This window comes from Saccostrea echinata, unplaced genomic scaffold (genome assembly GCF_033153115.1).
Source record: "Saccostrea echinata isolate AGI-Se365-2 ecotype Australia unplaced genomic scaffold, CSIRO_AGI_Sech_v1 ptg000016l, whole genome shotgun sequence".
Taxonomy (NCBI): Eukaryota; Metazoa; Mollusca; class Bivalvia; order Ostreida; family Ostreidae; genus Saccostrea; species Saccostrea echinata.
In genome coordinates, this window is record NW_026889765.1 from 10,764,154 (window position 1) to 10,781,769 (window position 17,616).

Genomic DNA, 17,616 nt, shown 5'->3' on the forward strand with positions numbered 1-17,616 from the left:
ATTTAAAGTAATGTATTACAATGCATTACTATTACACTTAGCATTACCCCAAGTTAAAACTGAAAAGAGGCTTTCAGAGACTTTTCAGTGGCCATTCAGTCATTGAATGGCAGGTACATTTCAGTGACCTTTCAGTTACCTTTCAGCCACAATTCAGGTACATTTCAGTCATCACTCAGTGGACACATTTCAGTTATCTTACAGTTACTTATCCGTGCCCTCTCCGTCATCTTTCAGTCGCCTTTCATTGATCTTTCACTTATTTTTTAATCGTCATTCAAGAACTTCTTTGGCTTTTCTTTGATCATATAAGTAACCATTTTATAAAATTATTTACATCTTTAAATACCTTTCCTTTCTGTTATTCTTATTGTGGTAAGAATATTCAGGTTGAAAATTATACGTTGAACTGGTAATGGCAAGATGTACAATTATGCTTAAATTGTTTACTAAAATTTTTAAACTGTGATCATAGGCCATAAAATATATGTCTAAATTTAAAATAGATATGTTGAATGTTACAATCCAACTATGGACACACAGAAATTAAAATTAGATTCATTTCTGCATTATTTTTTGTTCATCTAATACGGTTAGTTTTCATGGAATTTTCGGAAGCAGTGATCGACAAAATTAATTATATATGCCTCTTGTGGAAGTAATTTTGCTTGATAATTGTTGGGATCAAATGATGTTTTCAGATTTAAAAAAAATCATTCTAAAATTATTTGAATATAATTTCCTGGAAGTAGAATTTAAAACATTCTCTAAGGTGAGGATTTATCTTGAATCATGTGCCATTATGATACATAAAGATTATATAAAGTAAACAGTAAATATCGGAATATTTTTGTCTAAAAATGCGGACGTAGACCCACTTTCTGAACCACGAATCATGTGACTGATTCAAAATACTATATAAAGAGTAAATGTTGCACCCATCCAAGATACACATTCCGTTAAAATGTCGACAGCTAGCTCTCTATTGTACGTTACTAGTTTCCTCCTCGTAACTTCTGCTTCTTCTAAAGCTCCAAACATCCTCTTCATCGTTGCAGACGACTATGGTAAGTAGTTATCTACATGATCGAAGTAACTTTAAATATTTTTGCCTTGTTTTAAATAATAATGTTCAAATACAATAGTAAAACAGTAGCTTTCTAGCTATGAGGCTGTCCAAAAAATTCCTTTCAAGGGAGGAAAAAAATATTATATTAAAATTTTGAACATGTTAATATGCAAGGTTGGAATGATGTTGGTTTCCGGAATCCTGACGTCATAACTCCAAACATTGACAAACTGGCACACAGTGGTATGATCTTACAATCCTCTTACGTGATGCCTGTCTGTACGCCGTAAGTTTCATACAACAGTCATTCCGTCTCAGAGGAGATAAAAATGAAATCAAATCTGAATGCAATAGGGACATCTAAATGTCAAAATTACTTTTGTAATATATATATATATATATATATATATATATATATATATATATATATATATATATATATATATATATATATATATATATATATATATATATATATATATATATATATATAAGTATATGGGAGGCTGTATTCAAAGACTTTTGATATGTACTATAGCTGTTGTGCTATATATTATGTAATATACAAGTGTATATATTTTTGTTAATCTGAATGTATTTCTACGAAAGCCTAGAATGCTTCTTCCATTCGAAGTACGAGACTCGAAATTCAAATTAAGAGATTCAAGATCTAGATGAACCGCTAAGAAGGCGAATTCAAGATTCAATAACTTCCCTTTGCTGTTTTGAGTATCAAGAAATCGTTGTATATATTTAAAACGAACAGGTAATTTGATGTAATAACAATGCTAGAAAGAACATTATTTTTATCAAAACAAAATAAAAAAATGTTGGGTTTTGTTAAGCAAAATTGCTTTAATTCTTATTATAACCTATTAAATGATATAATAGATTTTTGAGAATATTTAAATCGCAGAATGTTCACATTTTTAAAATCTTGTTTAGTGATGGTGTGACATCACGGCAGGCTGTGCGATCAGCAGAAATCTTGTTAGTCCAATTCGCAGAGACAAATATGCGTCGTATTGTAGTTGAAGATATGTGCCAAGCACGAAATTTATGCCTGCAATATATCAAGTGACTATCGAGTTATAGTAATAAGGGTTACAATGTGGCTTTACAGTGTATTACAAAGCGGCTAGTGACCAAGTTTGTGAAGCCAAGAAACACTCCTTTTTTTTAGTCTTGGTGGTTGAAACATATACGCTTAATATAGATAATGATTTCTCTTTGTTCAGGTCCGTAGGAAGCAATTTCAGTGGGGATGGGGGTGGGTACGGCCAAACATTTTCAGTTTGGTGGGAGTAGAGCACATTCATGCAAAAATGCCTTGACAAGCCATAAAAAGATCATCAGATGTTATCATTGAGGGTGCATAATCATAAAGTGGCTATGTTTTCTATAGTTTGTTATATATCGGCAGAATTTTTGGGGACACGGCCCCCCAATGACCCCCCACCCCCAGTTCCCACGGCCATGTGTTTACTAAATTTATTACAAATCTAGAAATGTGTGTCAGTATATTTTTATCATCATTCATTTCAATCTTACGATAGCTATTTATAAGGAAATCGAATCAATACACAAGTTTTAATAAATGATTTAAAAGCCACAGACAGAAAAGATATACAATTTACAATCATTGTACCAATATGAATTAATATTTCACATTTTTAATTTTTGTCTTATCGTTGGGGTTAATACCATAAAAAATAGCCATTCCGCTATTAGGCTATATATTCTTTATATACATGTACTGTATTTTAAAACAGGCAATAATAAGAATTTGTGTATGATTTGCTCAGCTAATCTCAAAATTCATTTTTGTATCATTTTAATACATATACCATTCTTTTTGGCATAGTTATCTTATCAAATTATCTGTAAATTAAAGAATAAAAAAACCCCAAACAAACAAACGATTTCTTGATCGAATTTCGTTTTTCGAATCTCTTATCTCAAAAGAATCTTCGGGGGTTTCGTATATTTCTTTAACTAATGATACAGCAGTAAAACTACACCCCATACGAAGAAGAAAACAAGCCAAAAGAAACAATTACAGGTGCCAAAAATCGCATATATAGCAACCATATTCGCAGTTATCAGAAACTTTATACTGCATCAAAATTTGAATTTTGTAAACATTCCTGCAATAAAAAATCATACTTAAAGATTAAAATATTATATATGTAAACTGTGAATAGGAATAGGCCCAATAATATATATATTAAACAGGTGTAACTTTAGGAGTTACTGGATTGTTCCTTATATCCCTAACAAAAAAGTACTATAGTTAACTATAGTTTACTATAGTAAACTATAGTATCAAAGTTTTTTCACCATAGTAAATCAAAGTATTTTTACTATGGATTTCAGATCGTTAGATTTTTTGTTCTTTAATTCATACATGCACATTTTTTATATTAAATTGAAATATTATTTGTATATTCACAGATTATTTCCAAATTTTATATAACTGTTTTCGAATTTTAGAGATTTTAAGCTTTGAAATCTCAAGAAAAGTTCCAGAGTAAAGATTCATAGTAAATCAAAGTATCAAAGTTTTCACTATAGTTAACTATAGTAAACTATAGTTAACTATAGTAAATTTTTGTTAGGGATGTGCTCAACTAACAAGAAATTATACAGCATAAAAACATATTGAACATTAATAATTACGTCCAAATCAATATTCTACAATGCCTAACGCTTAATTGACCTTTGCTACCTCATTGATGTAAACTAATGATAGCAGGTGTCCGAAACAAATATTTCATCGATTCGCACTTTACGAGCAGTGGAAAATTAATTAAGAAGAAAGTTGGTTGCTTGCGAAGTTATTCTTTTATAACCTGGGTTGGAGAATTTTTGTTCTTCTTTGAAAACCGTTTTCTGGTTTTATAAAGCGTCATGTTCTTAGAAGTAGTTTACACAGTAGCTATTATATCCATTTGTTAAATAATCAAATAATCTTTATTAATAGATATGATTTCAGAAATATGTTCTTCCATAAAGTAGAAGTCCATGCATGCAAACAATTAATAAGAGTATTTTTGTTAATGTTCATTCGACATTAGATTGACAATTGCAGGTCAAGGAACTCGTTCATGACTGGTCACTACGCCTACAAGTCTGGCCTCCAGGTAAATATTGACAAAGCGTATAAGATTGTTGTTGTATGGTTAAAGCAAAGCTTAACGATCCCATAAGGAGAGGAGCGGATTTAACCACTGACTACTGAAGATTGAAATGTATTGCAAATTATATAACTTTTTCACTTTCTACTTTTACTGCATCAAATAAAACGCTGATATAAAAAAGTTTTCCTGTATAAATTATAGTAAATAGACATTTATTATTCAGGAAGGTTCACTTAATATGCTATGGTCGTAGTGTGTCATGAGAATGAATCCTCCTAAAATATTGAGGAAAAACAGACTATACCCGGATCTTCAATATTGAAATAATGTTTTGATAATAAATGACTCTTTTTTTCAGCATATTGTGATATTTCCTGAGCAGGCTACTTGTTCCCCCCTGAATTACGCCTTTCTACCACAGAAGCTAAAGGACTTGGGGTACACCACCCATGCCATTGGAAAGTAAGTCGTGTTTTCTAAATCAAATATGAATAAAAAAATTATTGCGAGTTCTGAAATTAACTATAAAAAATGAGTGAGTGCTTATTGAATTCATCTTGTATGCAAAGGATTTTGGAATTCGATACATGGGAGATGTTTCAACGAGGGAATATTCTTCTACCATCCCTTCCTCTCCCCAATCAAAGCTCATCCATTCCTCCTTCTGATATTCTCCAATACCCTTTCCCCCACATCTTCCCATTTCCTTCCTCTACCCCTTTCTCTCATTCCAACTGCTGTTCCCATGCCTCCCTTCCCTTGAACTTTGTCACCCATTCCTCTCATTCGAAGCACTCTTTCCTCATCTCCATTCGGTAGAGCGCTCGTCGACAGACCTAAGTCGATAAAAAAAAAATAAGTAGCAACTGTTCCTTCGCCAGGCGCTCGGCACTTTGAAGTGAAAGTTGCGGGTCCTTCGGATGAGAAATCAAAAACCGAGGCCTCATGTTACCGCAGGCGTTGGCACGATTAAGATCCCTCACTGCTCAATAGCCCCAGTGTCGAGTATAGGTCCAAATTTGAAGCCCTTCACCGGTATATAGTGACGTCTCTATATGCGTGAAAAATTCCCGAATGGGACGTAAAACAACATACAATAAATGAATCAATCCTCATCTCCGTCCTTTTTATCTTGTCATCCCTTCCTCCAATTCTAGGCACTCTTCTCTCGTCTTTTTTGCTTTGTACTTAGTCATCCCTTCCTCCGAATCTAACAAATCTTCCCTCGCCTCCCACCAGAGTACTTTTTCATCCCTCTCTCCCATTCTAAGCACCTTTCCCGCCTCCCTTCACATACTTTGTCATTCCTTCCCTCTTTCTTCAGCTCATCTTTTATTTAGCGCACTTCCAACGCACATTGAAACTTTTCAGTAAGGGCACATACTAGTATATGCAAATCTTAGAATTGATTATTTCATTGTTAGCTCTAAAAAGACATGAAATGTTATAAAAACATCGAAAACCTTGGCTTTCAGTCCAAAAATTAACATTTATGTTAAAAATAGAAAGAGTGCTGTATGATTTCAGGTGGCATCTAGGATTTTGTAAGTGGGAGTGCACCCCCACCTATAGGGGGTTTGACACGTTCTATGGTTATTACAATGGCATGGAGGACTATTATCAGCTTAGTGTTGGCAAGTACATGTAACGTATAATCTAACTGAAAAAATATCGAGTCTGTTCCATAGAGATAAAGTATTCTAATAGATGACGTGGATTTTTTTTGTCATTTAAGAATATATTTATAAATTCATAATTGGCATGTTTGTATGTATTAATCAACATTTTAGAAGGATGGGCACTGGAAATGGTTAGAAATTAATCCCTTAACTATTGATCGAAATTAGTATAAATGCCTGTAAATCATTTACACAATTTTATTACATTTTGTTCCTTTTTTTTACCTTTTAATTAGAAAGTGCAGAGAGGAAAGTGTTTAAATATAAACACGCTGAATGAATAAACAATTAAAAATGAATTATTTGAATAAATTACAAATCTGATTCTTTATACATTAACAGCCGGTGGTAAGGACTTCAGAGACAACAAAACACCCGTCAATGCAACGGGAGAGTACTCCGCGGTAAGTGTTATAAAACAATAAATTTCTGATTAGAATTAAGTACCAGATCAAGGTGAGGCCGTTTGGCCTTTTGGCATCTTTTGGTACATTCACAAAAGATTTTCATTCTCAAAATATTTGTAAAGCCTGTAAATGTACCTAAAAGTATGCATGGGAAAATTAAAAAGAATTTGAGATGAATACAGTTTCAGAATCGGTTGCTCTACGTCTTTTTTTTAAAATTACACACAAGGATAAAAGACTACAAGAAGACAAAGATTCACAAACATATTTTTTTGATTCCTTATATACCCTATTTCAACAACTTGTCAGGATAGTAAAAGCAATGTTCTCAAAATTTTGGTCAAGAATGCTCAGTGTGAAAAACTAAAATAAGAAATTCTTTAAAGGAAAATGAAAAAGATGGCATTGAACAAAACTAATGATTATTTAGGTCTAAACAGAAATGAAGAATAATCATGGATAACACGGAATGATTGGAGTTACAAAGGAAAAAAAAACTATGAGAAGGACTATTGAAGGTCCACCTAACCAGAAGCCCTTTTCACAAAAGTTTTTGAGTAAGATTTTAACTTAAGAGTCTCTTACGACAAATTTTAAGTGCTTTTCACGAACGCATTCTTAGCAGATTGAACTCAAGATTTTACTTACGACAGACTTCTTCCCTGGCAACGACTTCAATATGCTTTATAATCCTTAAATAAGTGGGTGAAAATAAAAATAAAACTTAGTTTTCAACATATGTCAGCATAACAAACATTATTGACAACAAATATCGAATGCAATCGTTTGTGAAGCAAAGAAGTTTAGAATCTGACGTCACAATCACAAGTCTGACGTAAAAGTAGGTCATACGAAAATCTTAAGTGAAACTTACATCGTAAATATTTTGTAGTGTATTTCATTTAATTTTTCGACAAAGATTGTGAAAAAAATATAAAATATTATTGTTATTTGCTTTGAAAAGTTCAATTTAATGTGTAGTTTAGTTTTTGGGGTTATATTTTTACAATAAAATCGGTTTTAAAATACTTAAGAGAGGATTGCAGCTCTCGTAAAGTTACGACAGATTTTGCACTTATGACTTTCTTAAGAATTTTTGTGAAAACTATTTTTATCATAGGTTTTCACTTAAGATAAAAATATGTCGTAAGTTTTTTTGTGAAAAGATCCACAGGGTTCTCCACATCTAAAAATTTAACGAGGAAGCTGCACAAAAACAAAATCTATCAAAGCAAAATGTGTGTTCGAGCTTCTCGGCCTCATGTAATTAATAAATGAATTACCAATAATCAATTAATATCATTTTTTTTTTAAATTAACACACAAATAGAAAAAAAAATCATTACACGAAATTTTATAGGTTTGTGTAGTCTACACATATACGAAGTTTTATTAAAATCGGACCAAAGCTGTACGAGGATTAGCGTTTGGAAAAAAAATTCACCGAATCTGTTTAGTATAACCATGGCAACATTGTTTTCTCGAATTTAATTTAACCCCCCCCCCCCAAAAAAAAAAAAAACAAAAAAAACTGATACACTAAATCAATGTTGCTTCTTGTACGACAAGTTTTTTTGGACCATAACTCGTGAATGAGTAGCATTTCAGAAAAAAAAAAATACGGACACACAAACGAACAGACGGTCGAACTCCGATATCTTAACATTGCCTAAACTTTTCAGGTCGTTGAAAACTTACAGATGGTATACGTATCAAAACAATATAAAGAGAGATAAATCTGGTAATAACTGATTTCACTCTCTTCTGTTTGCAGGATCTTTTTTCTATGGTTCTCACAGTGCTAAAAATAGCTCAACGCGACTTTTCATAAAAACGGGAATCTACTTTAATAAAACTTTGACTTAGTGATCGACATTCTATTAGAACAGGGACCTATATACTAATATATGTATACAGGTCCCTTATTTGAGAAAAACGTTAACCCCCCTCCCCCGAAAAAAAAAATAAAAAATAAGAAAAAGGGACAAAAATTTTGAAAGGTTAAATTCTCTGTGGCCACAGAAACGTGGTTCCAATGCTTTTTGATATTATGAGACATCGATACAAATACATTGAATCTTTTTTGTAAATCTTTTATTACAAGGAAACACGTTAGATATCCCCAGAATTACTATGATTACATGTAGTATACAGAAAAAACAAGCATTCTGAGAGTATTGCATTAGCAATACTAGTCCCCTACCAGCAAGTGTAATCTGGTTCCCGTTAAGAATTGAAAATGCCATAATTCCGTCAAAAATTAATGAAGGTGGACGAAATGCAAACTTGATCTATAACTAATCAAGGTAAAGGCACATACCAAAAATCAGCTCAATATCTACAAGCGTTTAGAAGAAAATTGCGGAAAACCCTTAAAAATTGAAAAGGCCGTAATTCCGTCAAAAATCAATGAAGCGGAACGAAATGCAAACTTGATCTGTAACTCATCAAGATACACTCACATATCAAAAATCAGCTCAATATCTGCAAGCGTTTCGGGAAAAAAGTGCGGAAAACCAAGTGGGACAGACTGACAGGCAGACAGAGGGACAGACAGACAGACGGACAGACAGACGGACAGCTAGACAGACAGACTCAGAGGAAACGTATAGTCCCCTCCGGTTTCACCGGTAGGGGACTAATAAATAGAGCTTAAAATTAGAAATAAGAAAGAACAGGCCAAATGTGAATTTGAAATTCACATGACTTTCATTTTCAACTCTTTTTCAAGTTAAATTCACGTGAAGCACAAATATTGCATTTTTGTGTAGGCTCAGGTTCCTACCTTCTGAAATTTTTAAAAAGAAGAGTTTTGTGACTGAACAAAAGTGGATGTGAAAAATAAATAAATAAATAAAATAAATAAATAAAAATAAGAATTCATAAAAATGAAAAAAATAAAATAATTATAAAAACAAATTGTAAACAAATACTAGTACTTCAAATTATTATTATCCCTGCAGTTGAGAAGCATGTGAGTTGCACTCAGAGTTGTCAGGGTACACATAATCTGTCAAAACGCTAACACAACAAGCATTCTGAAAGTATTGCATTAGCAATACCAGTCCCCTACCGGCAAGTGTAATCTGGTTCCCGTTAAGAATTGAAAATGCCATAATTCCGTCAAAAATTAATGAAGCGGGACGAAATGTAAACTTGATCTATAACTAATCAAGGTAAAGCCACATACCAAAAATCAGCTCAATATCTACAAGCGTTTAGAAGAAAATTGCGGAAAACCCTTAAAAATTGAAAAGGCCGTAATTCCGTTAAAAATCAATGAAGCGGAACGAAATGCAAACTTGATCTGTAACTCATCAAGATACACTCACATATCAAAAATCAGCTCAATATCTGCAAGCGTTTAAGAAAAAAGTGCGGAAAACCAAGTGGGACAGACTGACAGACAGACAGAGGGACAGACAGACAGACGGACGGACAGACTCAGAAGAAACCTATAGTCCCCTCCGGTTTCACCGGTAGGGGACTAATAACTCCAACAGCTGATTGACTTTCAATTGTCACGCTTCACGTCAATTCGCCGATCAGTGAATGACCATGTTTATTTTGCACAATCTTTCTCTCTCTCAAGAGGGAGGCACAAGCCCGGAAGACACGTAGACACTCAAGTCATTAGAAAGTAGGTGTCAATACTGTAACGCAATAAATATTAAATCATTGCGGCCGCATAATTTTATCATGGCTCAGCTCGTTTAACCATGGCGGGCCACCATGCTGGTAAAACCCCTTATTGAGAACCCTGTCTAACATCCTTCTCTTGTGGTGCAGTAATGGAATTAAACACATTAAAACTTAAGTAACAAAATTCAGATGCTGATCTTCAATATTTTTAAACAGGTTTTGCTAATTACATTTTGGCTAAAAGCTTAAAATATCCGAAAGAAATATCAATACCGGAATAGAAGGAAACCGACAACACAAAAAGCCTATATGGGACCATGAACTGCCTATCCCTTTCTGTATCTGTGTTTCCCTCAAAAGGCGGTAACGACTTCTTTATCCCGCTCCTCTTGGACCGGCCACTGGTTGTAACTAAAACATTCTTCAGTAAATTATAAATACATGTATTTTAATCATTACAGCATATGTATGCCCGAAGAGCCCAGTCTATCATTATGGACCATGACATGACAAAGCCAATGTTTATGTACCTGCCATTCCAATCTGTACATAACCCCCTTCAGGTAATAATAGTTCACCAGAAAGTTTTATGTAGGCACTATGTTATACATAAGAAATACTATTTATGCACATTTTTTTTTATTATTCCTTTGTAAAGATAGACTTCTCAATGATAAACGTTTTTAACGGTCAATAATTCGAGTACATGCTGTGAACACAGTAGTCACTCAATCTTTTTCTTTTTCCTCAAGGTTCCAGATCATTATAGTGCCATGTATCCTAATGTGAAAACAGAGTCACGCAAAACCTACCTAGGTATATACCATTTTTCAAAGAAATGGATAATTAAAATACAATGATTTTGATTTTTTAATTTAAGATAAAGTCTTTCATGAACAATACTAGAGCAAATTTAGACCAATAATACTTTTTAAGGTAATGAAGTGAAGCTATTGAGCATAGTCCTTGTATTCACAAAACTTACATAATTTCTTAAGCGCTTAATTTCCAGGTATGGTAACAGCTATGGATGAAGCAATAGGAAACATTACTAAAGCACTCAAAACTAAAGGAATGTTCAATGATACACTTATTATATTTACTTCAGACGTGAGTACAACAATCATAACTACAACTTTATTTGACAAGTATATAAATAAATGCAGTAATGTAGAAAGTAATAGAACAAACTTACGATATATCACCAGTGCTCGGACAATAGAATATGATTCTACTAAAGGGCATATCAACAATTTAAAAGCTTCGAATAGAATTACATTTTTGATCGTCAGTTGCAGATTACATTCTGGTTTTCTTTCATTTGATATCACAATGATATACATTTTTTACGCAATCAGAATGGTGGCTGGGTGACATATGCCGGAAATAACTACCCATTAAGGGGAGGTAAGACCACATTGTTTGAAGGAGGAACAAGAGCCACTGCATTTATATCTGGGGCCGGCATACAGAAAACTAACTCTGTCTATAATGGGTCAGTATTTGAATTCTTGTCAGAGAGGATATTAGAGGAACTGAAAGCAACATTATCCTATACTTTATAATTGTATCTGTTGGAAAGCAGTCTTCTATACTTGTTAGATAATTCATGGAATTTCGAATATTTTATGTTATCGAATATTTTTATGACACTAATGATGAATAGCAATTTTGTCCCTTTACCAATGTACATGTATAAATAGTTTGCTTTGGCAATATTTTTTTCATATTCACGTTAATACTTGAATTCATCTCATTCTTAATTGTATTGTCCATAAGGATTATCCATGCAGTGGACTGGATGCCTACTGTTCTCAGTGCAGCTGGTGGGACACCAGGTAGATTCAGTGTAATCAAAGGCCAACGATGCTGTCACAAAATTCATAAAGTGTTAAGTGTAACCACAGGGCATTAATAGTGCCACAAAATTGATAAAGTCTTAAGTGTAATCAAAGGACAGCAATGCTGTTACAAAAGTAATAAGGTCTAAAGTATGTACAATTGCAGGGCTGTAACAAAGCATTATTTTTTGTGTACTTTTTTTTTTTACATTTATTCCTATTCAAAACTAGATTTTACGAATTAATTTGATTACAAATTTGATTCTAAATTTAGTTGATTATTCTATCAATTTCGTCAATTGCTTTTAGATTTATATGCAATCAGTCATTTATTTCGTAATATTGTCAGCATGGTGTTTGAGAAACACATGGTCACTTTTTTATGCACTGCAGACCCAAGTCTGGACGGAATCGATCAATGGGACAGTCTAAGAACAGGAGGGGAGTCCAAGAGAACCGAATTTGTTTACAACATTGATGATATGAAACCAGAGAATTGTGGCCACGCTGCTATAAGGTACATAAAGAATTACGTAAAACTATTATAATAAGCGTAAAAGTTTTATCTATATTGACGGTGAATATTCCTATTGTTTTGATTATGTATTGTATACTATTTACAAGGTTATAAAAGGGCAAGTGAAAATTTTATTATCGATTAATAACGCAGATGTGTATACAAATTTTCATATCATATATCGACGTGTTTGATTCAATATGACTGTACTCCAGAGTACTTTATAAGACCGTAAAGTGATCAAATGACACTGTAATATATATGTAATGCTAATATGTGGTATTACCTAATTTTTTAAAATGATTTTAGGATGGGGGATTACAAGTTAATAGATGGATATCCAGGATACTACCAAGGCTGGTACAAACCAGATCAGGTGGTTAAGGAGAACCATGAAGAGGCACCAGCCAACGTCACGTTTCCTTTCGCAGACACGATGATGCTCTTTAATTTAAAAGGTTTGATAAACAAATGTTTTGTCACTGTTGAAGGAATGCAGCAATGTATTCTTCTCTATTAAAAAAGTAAGAATGTATACATTCCTATTTGTATTTATCATACCAAATGAAAATTCAAATAAATCTTTTTCTTCTCCAGTATTATTTTTATTTGTGTTAACAAAGACATTCCATTTTAGATGATCCAAATGAACACGTCGATCTATCCAAAAAGCTCCCGGATGTGGTGTCAAAACTGAAGTCGAGGCTTGACTCTTATCACAAGCAAATTGTCCCTGCTCTTTTCCCACCGAGTTCTAAATCTGCAGCGCCACAGAATTATGGTGGATTCTGGACACCAGGATGGTGCTAATTTTAATTGACAATGTTTAATTTCGAAATCAGTCTTGTTAACTAATTTAGGACGATTCTGTCACAATATATATTTATTTTGAATAAATGTTTATATTAAATTGTTAATTTCCAAAAAAATAAATAAATAAATCTTGAAAAGAGTTTTTAATGTTTAACGTACATATAAGAGATGCGTTTTCGAAATAATGCGTTTTCGAATAAATACAATGTACAATAAATGGCTATATCTTAGATTTCCCGTCAACATTATCGAAGTAAGCCATTTTTTTACTCTCCAAAATATTTCTGTTTATTCATATTAATTATTTATTATAAATATATAATTCATAGTAACAATTCTCTTCTATAAAATTCATATTCGCAAATTAGACCTGAGAAACTTACATGCACTTGCAAGAATCCTTCTTTCAATGCATACATGTAGATCTCTCTCTCTCTCTCTGCAGTTTGAGTTTGTTCAAAATAACAACCACGTAAATAATAATAAGAAACGTATTTTTTGAGTCTCTAGGTAACAAAGAAATATGAAATACAATATAAATAATTATGACACTCAAATTATACACACTATACTTGGACATTTTACAAAATGTGCATACTACGACTGCATTTGAAAATAATTACCTGATAACTGATACATGATAGGTCAATGATGTAATACCTTAAACGTGTTTACATTTCAAATAATGAAAAATTTCTTTCAATCACTCAAAATTATTAATTTCTTCCATTTTAGTTTCTGCAACTGATCATGCCGTTCAATCTTTATGGTTTTTCCTTATATTCATTTACAATAAACTTATCATGAATTCATCTAGTCTCGAACGTATGCAAAAATGTATGATTTGTTTACTGTGTAAATACAATTCATGTGTTATAAAACTGGGGATTACAAATTAATAGATGGCTATCCAGGGCTCTACCAGGGCTGATACAAGCCAGATCAAGTGATTGTGGAAGATTATAACGATGTACCAGTCAACGCTACATTTCCTTTTGTGGACAAAATGATGCTTTTTAATTCAAAAGGTTTGGCATGAAAGATATACTTAGTAAAAAAATTTTTAAAAAGGAAAAACGCAGATTTTTTTTTTAATTTGTAATTGTTAAATCCATTATATTGATTTTGCTTTTCAAGAAGGTTCCATAACCATAAATATATACTAATATAATCCATAAATATATATACTAATATAATAAAGTGAAAATCTAAATAAATCCTCCTCTGCATTTTATTTTTAATGTTTTTTTTTAGTAGAACGTTAATTATTATTAAAATTATCTACTTTCAGACGATCCAAATGAACACGTCGATTAATCCAAAAAGCTTCCAGACGTGGTATTAAAACTTAAATCGAGGCTTGACTATTATCACAAGCAAATTGCCCCAGCATATTTTCCTTCTAATTCTAAATCTGCTGCTCCAAAGAATTATGGCAGGTTTTGGAAACCAGGATGGTATTAAAAATAGACTTTGTAAAAATTCGCACTTATTTATAATGGAAGATTGTTTCGTTTGTTTCTTCCATACGCTCAATAAACTGTACTGTCCCCCCCCCCTCCCTTTTTTGACTTTGGTTGAAATTCACACTTAGAAATAATGGACGATTGGTTAAAATTCACACCTAGTTATAATGGACGATTTTATCAGTACTCATACATGAAGGTAATTTCATAATCATGGTGTTTTTCTAATTTAGCAAAAAAAAAAAAAAAAAAAAAAAAAAAAAAAAAAAAAAAAAAAAAAACTAAGTGCGACCGGTCGAAAGCGGATGCTATCATCCATGGCACCTGATCCCACCTATTTTCTGTTTTCTTGTTTTCTGAGGTCCTTAATATTTGTTTATTTGGACTCACGAGCATGCTTACTGTTTGTTATCTTCAGATTTCATATATAAACCAAGGCTAGGAATGTGCCTATTCATATACATATAATTATATTTTCAATTTTCATATTCAGTTTTTAAAACAAACACAGACACACACACATTTACATGTTATTCGCTTAAGTGCAACAATTAATGCCAATATCTGCCCCATCTTTTGACTTGTTTGCTTACAAAGCATTCAGTAATTACCCCACATTTTTAGCAACTTTTCTAATAGTAATATGCAAGTAATCAAATATGTATATTGCGTCTGCAGATCTTAGAAACGGAGTCTTACCTACTGTCAGATATAGAGGAAAAAAATAAAAGCAATGTTATACGTGTAGAAATTGCCTGAAATGAAATTACATAACGAGATCAATTACAAAGCATTATTTATTGATGGCTCCTTTTTGTTCGCTGAATCCACGCATAATGTTTAGTGTCACATAACACTGTGTAGAAGCTGATGACCGTAGTATATATTATGGTCATCAAAAAATGTTAGCCGACATGATCGGTTAGAGTTTTTTCACTCACGATTTCAAAGTGATACCTACAATGATAAGTAAGTATAAAGCGATGTAATCTCCATGTCAGTTGCTGTTGTTTACACGCATTAAGGAAATTAAAACGATAAATCGTCCTCAAAGTTTTACAGTAAAAGGACCGTAAAAAATTCAAGATGATCGTACTTATATGCACTTTTCTACTGTTGGTGTAGATACGAGTATATCGCATTATTTGTGGCTAAAAGTTACAGAGATGTTAAATATATTTTCAAACATAACACATGTATAATAAATTGATATCTATTCGCCAGCATAAAAATTCAGCATTAGCAAGTAAGAACTGAATGCAGAAACACTGAGGTAAAAATTATTTAAATAAGTTGATTTCCCAAGATACATGTACATGTATTTAAATAAACTGAAAGAGAAAATTGATTTAAAGTTTGTGAATGTTTAATGCTAAAAATAAAATTAAGAAACTTGAATTCAGAAAAAAATGGATAAAAATGGCTGAAACATGACGCGGGGACTTGCACACCACACAGTACACGTACCCCCCCCCCCCCCCCCCCACCAGCTATCAAGAAGATGAGATATTGGTCATCTGGACGTTTTTTCTGTCTTCTTATAACATTGGAAGAGAAAACATGCATATATCTTTTAACTGTATTCAGACTGAAAAGTTCATTGTTCTAAGACTCGATTTACTTCAAAATACGAATTTCTCCTTTGGAATAAGTTTAGCAAATAATCATAATAGCTAACGGAACAAAAATTATTATTGAGGGGGATTCAGGGTTCCATTTTGTAGGGGGAGACGGAGGGATAAATGATACATACTAGGTATTTATGTGTGGGATTTAAGGAGTAAACCCCCTCTCAAATAATATGTCTTGTTAACTTTAAAGAGCTATTATAATCATATAAATCATAAGTGTTGTCAATTCCTGTTGTCATATATATCCTTTTGAAAAAATCGCGCCCATCCATTGGAATATCCCTGTCGTCCGCATTTCAAGGGCTTCGACACTGATGTCCTAAAAACTTCTGAACCGGTGTAGAATTCAACAGAGACTAAGATTTCTAGACTGTATCTATATAACCGCCCAAAGCATTAATTTTATGCAAAAAGAAGTACAAAGACTAGTTACCTAAAGAAAAGTGAACTCCCTCACGAAAATATATTCTAGAAAAATCCTGAATCATTTTTTGTGTGATCATTGAACTCCCTTTAATAGATAAACCAAAATTAAAATATTGGGTATTCAAACAAATAGGTATCGCACAAAATATTATTTGCGTTTAGATCGATTTTGTTTATTATATTTTTACTGAAGGGGAAGCATATGGATAAAACTAGCAAAAATACATCATGCAGAAAAAAAGCAGACACAAAATCCTTGAGAGATGGGAAGCTATGAACCCCCTTAGCATTCACAGGCGTCTATAACCCCCTAAATATAAATACTTAAAATGGCGTGCACTCTTAACATTATGATCTCTTTGATTACAAAAATAAAATGATCAGATAATTCAGTTGCTAGCATCATGTTTCAAAGTGGGTGGAGTGGGATTAAAAAGCAAAGAAAATTTAAAAAGGAAAAACTAAAATGTCATAAAATGAGTGGGGGGGGGGGGCACTGCCCCTTCCCCATCTTTCCCAATCCCCTTCCTCATCTGGTTCTACTTGCCCTTACTACTAGTTTGAACATCCACGTTCTCACCTACAAGGTAATTCTGGTATAGACATATCCTCGATATAACGTGATTGTCATGTAGTGAACATTGTAATTTTGTTTTCCTTCTAAACAAAACAAAAGTGAAAGAAGTTAATATGGTTTATTACTTATTTACTTCTGGATACAATCGTGATCCAAAATTAAAATATTTTGATACTTTGAATTGCACATTAATCAGAGAATTTGTCATAAAAGCATGGTTCCATACATAGTATACGGTCATTAATTTAGTAATTTACAGTCCTCATCTAAACATACGGTCATCATATTACAAAACATTGAGGATGATTTATCGTTTTAATTTCCTTAATGTGTGTAAACAACAGCAACTGATATCCCTATATACTTACTCATCATTATAGGTAACGCAGATAAATTGACAAATATTTG

The 17,616-nt window shown here is 32.6% G+C and overlaps 1 pseudogene; it reads left to right on the forward strand.

Annotated features, from left to right (window-relative positions):
- The first annotated feature begins 964 nt into the window (after window positions 1-964).
- Window positions 965-13,110, forward strand: LOC133188142 (arylsulfatase B-like; annotated as a pseudogene).
- The last annotated feature ends 4,506 nt before the right edge of the window (window positions 13,111-17,616 follow it).